At 43.4% G+C, this 5,831-nt stretch overlaps 1 long non-coding RNA gene across 1 annotated transcript in view; it reads left to right on the top strand.

Moving 5' to 3' along the window:
• The window catches only part of LOC125934945 (uncharacterized), a 29,712-nt gene extending 25,825 nt beyond the window's left edge, over window positions 1-3,887 (top strand). The window contains exon 2 of the long non-coding RNA XR_007461581.1: window positions 1,050-3,887. This is a non-coding gene — a long non-coding RNA (uncharacterized LOC125934945). The remainder of the gene's footprint in view (window positions 1-1,049) is intronic.
• Window positions 3,888-5,831: the final 1,944 nt, after the last annotated feature.

The following is a 5,831-nucleotide window of genomic DNA, read 5'->3' as shown; positions in this document are numbered from 1 at the left end:
GTAGGGTGCTTGGCATTTCCCACCAGATCAAGGAGAACTTTACTAAACAACTGCCTTTTGCAGAACATACCTGTGGGGCCGCTGAATGAGGAAGAATGGTGTGATCTACCGTCCTGACCACAAAAAAAAAAAAAAAAAAAAAAAAAAAATTAAAATTAAAAAAATAAAAAGTTGAGAATTAACTCTAGGGGGCGGTGAAAGGAAGAAATGCCACTGTAATGTTTCATGGAAAATCAGATTTCAGAGATGCGTGGCTGTCAAGCACAGCACATGTAGCTAGGAGGGAGACTCTCTGAAAGCTATATCCTCAATCAAGTGTGTAGCTGAGGGATGTGGTTGCTTCCTCTGAGCACATTCTCTAAAAGTGGTGTCTTTTATTTATTTATTTTATTTTTTAATTTTTTTGATGTTTATTTTTGAGAGAGAGAGAGAGAGAGAGAGAGAGAGAGACAGAGCACAAGGTGGGGAGGGGCAGAAAGGGAGTCACAGAATCCAAAGCAGGCTCCAGGCTCTGAGCTGTCACAGATCCCGACACGGGGCTTGAACCCATGAACTGTGAGATCATAACCTGAGATGAAGTCGGCTACTTAACCCACTGAGCCACCCAGGCGCCCCAAAAGTGACCTCTTTTAAATATTTTTAAAATATGTGGTGTGATGGTAAAGACTGTGATGCAATTAAGCAATGTTTATAATGATGACATTTTGGGCATTTGGGGTAAGACAACTCTTCTTTGTTTGGTACCGTTCTATGTATTGCAAGATGTCTTAGCTTCCCTGGCCCATGACCATTACATGTTGATAGCAGCTTCCCTAAGTCACTGTGACAACTAAAAATCCCCCCACCCACACCCACACGCATGCACACACATGCGTGCACATTCCTGGAGGCCCCTGGTTGTGAAGCAGTGAACCAGGAGTTAGAGTGAGAAAGATATAGATACAGCATCAAGGGCCACATCTTTTTTATGTGTCCATGTCCACAACCCCTGAAATTAGAACCTGTCTACCATGCCTCTCCTGCAATAAACTATTGTATTTCTTTGCCAGGCTGTGGCTGTTGGTTTCCTCCGCCGTCTCCATACAACGATTCTGCGATACCCTCATCAGACCCACCGACCAAGACCCTCTGGCTCTTTGATATTGATCAGGACCCAGAAGAAAGACATGACCTGTCAAGAGACTATCCCCATATTGTTGAGCAGCTCCTTTCCCGCCTGCAGTTCTACCACAAACATTCAGTGCCTGTGTATTTCCCGGCACAGGACCCCCGCTGTGACCCCAAGGGCACTGGGGCCTGGGGTCCGTGGGTATAGGACTTCTGGCAGCCTGGGGGAGCCAGACCACCTTTTCTGTCACAAGTTAGACTTCAGGCCTTTACTCCTGTATCTCGTGTCTCTCCCAGCCTGGGTTCGCCTGGTCCTTCTCTTGTTTCTGAACCACACTGAGGAATCTCATTTCAAACCCCAGTGCATATAAGAAGCTGATAAAACCTGGAACAGTCCTGTTGTTGGCTGGGGTGTGTGTCTAGAGGAGAGGGGGGCTGAGTTCAACCGCTTTTTCCTGAGTGTGGGACAGCTGGGAACTTGACTTGAAATAGGAAGTTCTCGTTGAGTCCTAGAGGCTGGAGCAGCTGGCTCTTTTTGCCTCACAAGTCAGATGTTACATTTCCCCCTGCCAATAGCTGGGTTTTATTGGAGTGCCTCATGTTTCTTGTAACAAATGTGGGGAGCAGACAGTTTTTAATGGTCCTGTTGGCCAGGGGATCTCCCCGTCTGCGAGATATCATGTGCAGGCATTCCGTGTGAATAACCCCCCTGGCTCACCCCTCACTCCGTCACTCATCTCGTCATGGAGCATAAGGCCCATTTCATAGTTACGGTCAGCATGGCAATATGCCTGCTTCTTGGTTTGGGTTATTACAGTAAAGAAATGTGTTTTTATCCCCAGTTTCCTTTTTTTTTTTTTTTTTCTAGCCACTGCTCATTTTGTCTAGACTTCCTGCTACCCCCTCTCCCCTGTGGTTCTTTTCCTAACCTCCCTTTGACTCAGGCATCCTGTGCCTGGGAAGGCTGCCTTGCCTCTCCACGCTGAGCACCATCAGTTTGGGGATCTCTGCTGGGGCCTGCCTTCCTCTTGCCTCCACTACCAGAGCTGGAGCCCTGCCCAGAGAAGGTGGTCACATCTGGCTCTGCATGCATGTTCGTGGTGGACACGAAGGGGCCGGGTGGGTGATGCGTGGGTCTGTGTCATCTGTTTGCTGAAGACTGTTCTAAGTTGCATGGAATTAATTATGAATGTGGCTGTGTCTCATAATATATTAAGAGTTGCATGCTATTCCCTAGCTAGGAGGAGAAACCCCGGGAAACGGTCATTTTGTCCCGGGGTGATGGAGGGGGGCAGTTTGAAAGGAAATGGCCAGCATCTGAGATCCTGGGCCTCAGTGAAGCAAAGGAGGGCACGTCCACCTTTCCCTATTCTCAGTCTTACTGCTTGTATTGAGGTTCTGGGGTTGGGGAAACAGGATGAGGTTTTACTTACCGGCCCTTTCTCAGTCTCGCGAAAGTCCTGCTAATGCGGATCAGTACAGATGCTCTCTGAAGAATGTCAGACTCTGAAAAATATGTGCCAACACTCTACTCTTTTTTCCATTAGCGGGACTCTTTGGTTCACTGGTGTCCCCACTACCTGGACCGGTGCCTGTTACATAGAAGGCGGTCAATACTTTTTTTTTGTTTTTAATGAATGAATGGACAGTTGAACAAATGAGAGAGCGGCACACCGTTAAAAATCCAGTGAGCTAAATACAGGTTTAGAGTAAATATCCTCCAACTGTTGCTTTTCTGTTCCCAAGCTGCCCTCCTGGGGTAGGAGCATAGTCTGCAGATCTGGACAGTCAGAGGACGCTCCAAAGTAAAGCCATAATACCCTCTCCAGGAGGGAAACAGGGAAGCATGCCTGCCAAAGATACCCTTTTGGCAATAACCCTCAGTTCTGTTCTTCATAGGACACTAGAAACTAAAACCAGCAAATAATATGCTATAGGTCCTTGTATAGCCACCCTTCAACTCAGCAGCAATATTTTCGGGTCACTACCAATTTGTATTGTATTAAAATAAGATGATTGGAAGGAAATGGTGCTAGAACTAAAAACACCTGTTACCAACCTTTACCCCATGCCTGGGTTGGCAAACAGCTGGCCCAAATGCCATCACCTACCACTCCCTCACCTGTGGCAGATACTCTGAACTAACTGAGCCCACGTGTTCCTCTGGATCCTTCTAATCCCAGTGTCTATTAATACCATGAGATTAGAGGCCATCACTATATGACAGCCATTCACCCTCCACGCCATGCTCCCAGGGCTGTCCCCAGTTCCAGTCCCTTGATTGCCAAGTACAACATGGTGTTCTGTACTCAGTGGATTTACAGGGAGTTGTCAAAACTAGTTGTTGTAAAACTTTTATTTGAGATTTTATTTTATCCATTATAGAATGCATCTCATTAGGTTTCTCTTTTCTGTATAAGAATGTGAACAGATTCACATTGAGGATGTTTCTTTCCGGGTTCATTTGCGTTTAAAGAAAAGTTTTATTAATTTAATTGTTCTTCTTTGCTACTACCTGATTATTTCATATCTGGGGAACAAAAATTTTTTTTTACCCTTTAAAATTTGTCAGCCGTGAATAGGCAGTTTCCATTTGGGTGATGAAAAAGTTCTGAACCATATAGTGGTGATGTTTGCACAACATACCTCTGAATTGTATGGCTTAAAATGGTTAAAATGATAACTTTTATGTGTTTCTTACAACCGATTTTTAATGTGTTGGCCAGTTTTGTGGTATGTAAATTACATCTCAATAAAGAAACATAGCAAAAATATCAGAACTGAAACAAAGGCGTCAGTCATTGCCCCAAGAGTACAAACTGTAAAATAAGTCATTGGAGGGAGGTTGTGAGGGTAGGGGTGAATGTAAAGTGATAATAAGAGAGTGTATTTGTTCTCTGTTGCTGTATATCACATTACCCCCAAATTTAGCAGCTTTAAACAATAAACATTTATTACTTAACACACTTTATGGGGGCCAGGACTCTGGGAGTGGCTTAGCTGGGTGGTTCTGGCGCAGGGCCTCCTGAGATGGTAGTCAAGCTGGTGAGGGCTGCAATCATCTGAAGGTTTGCCTGGGACCAGAGGATACACTTCCAAGGTGAGTCACTCACGAGGCTCTTGGTTGGAGGCCTCAGTTCCTTGCCCTGTTGGCTTCTCCATTGAGTGCTTAAATATCCTCACACATGGCAGTCAACTTCCAGCAGAGCAAATAATCTGGAGAGAGAGCAAGAGGAAGCCACAGTACCTTAATTACCTGGTACAGTGTCACTTCGACCTTTTTTCACTTCCTTAAAAATAAGTCACTAAGTCCAGCGGTTACACAAGAGAAGGAGAATTAGGTCCTGTCTTTTGAAGTAAGTGTCAGATTTGTGGACATATCTGATACCAGCATGGACAATAGGAGAATGGGGAAATGTTGTCTCCTGGGGAAGAGACTGTCTAATCCAGTCCACATGCATTTATCAAATTCAAATTCTGCTATTTGAAGACAGATGTTAGAAAAACATCCAATTTTGCTCTATAGTGGTTAGAATGACCAGGGACTAATCATTTAGGTCTCTCTGTGCCTCTCTCTTTTTTTTTTTTTTTTTTTTTTTTTTTTTACTGGTGATAGGTTGAACTGAGTAATCCCTAAAGTCTTAGACCCTTGTGTCCAGAACAATGCCTGACACATAGTCTATATTAAATAAATGGTCTTTGACTCTCAAGACCTGAATTCCAGTGCAAGAGTGTAAAATAAACCTGTGCTAGAAATAGCCAGAGATTCTGCTCCATCTTGAAAAAGCATTCATTTCCTGAAAATATGATTTTAAAAACTAATCTTTTGAATGCTTACTATATTCCAAGCATTGTACAAGGTGCTTTAAAAGAATTATCTTGGGGAACCCGAGTGGCTCAGTTGGTTAAGTTTCCAACTTTTGATCTCAGCTCAGGTCTTGATCTCACCGTCGTGAGTTCAAGCCCCACAGTGAGCTCTGCACAGGGCATGAAGCCCACTTTAAAAAAAAAAAAAAAAAGGAATTATCTTGTTGCCTAAGGAAAATAAAAGCAATTTTCTTCTTAAATTTTTAATAAATAAATAAATAAATATCTTATTCAATATAATTTTAAACTAGCCAGAGGTAATGTTTATAAAATCTGTTCAATCTTTTTATTTTTTTAATGCTTATTTATTTTTGAGAGAGAGAGAGAATGCAAAGAGAGGACGGGCAGAGAGAGAGACACACACAGAATCTGTAGCAGGCTCCAGGCTCTGAGCTGTCAGCACAGAGCTCAACGTGGGTTTTGAACTCATAAACCATGAGATCATGACCTGAGCCAAAGTCAGGCGCTTAACCTGACTGAGCCACCTAGGCACCCCTAAAATCTGTTCAATCTTAATTATTAAAGGCATGTTTGGTTTCACCCCTTACATTTTAAAAATAACCTTTATCCAAACATATAGTTACTTAAATCAAGAAAATGAAAAGAATTATTTTGTCTTTTTAAAAAGTATACCAGAGGGATGCCTGGGTAGCTTAGCCAATTAAGCGCCCAACCTTGGCTCAGGTCACAGTCTCATAATGCATGGGTTCCAGACCCACACCAGGCTGTGTGCTGACAGCTCAGAGCCTGGAGTCTGCTTCAGATTTTGTGTCTCCCACTCTCTGCCCCTCTCCCACTCCCACTCTGTCTTTTCTGTCTCGAAAAATATATGTGTTAAAAAAAATAGTAATAATAAA

Source organism: Panthera uncia (assembly GCF_023721935.1).
Source record: "Panthera uncia isolate 11264 chromosome A1 unlocalized genomic scaffold, Puncia_PCG_1.0 HiC_scaffold_17, whole genome shotgun sequence".
NCBI lineage: Eukaryota > Metazoa > Chordata > Mammalia > Carnivora > Felidae > Panthera > Panthera uncia.
This window is presented reverse-complemented; position numbering and strand designations above follow the sequence as displayed.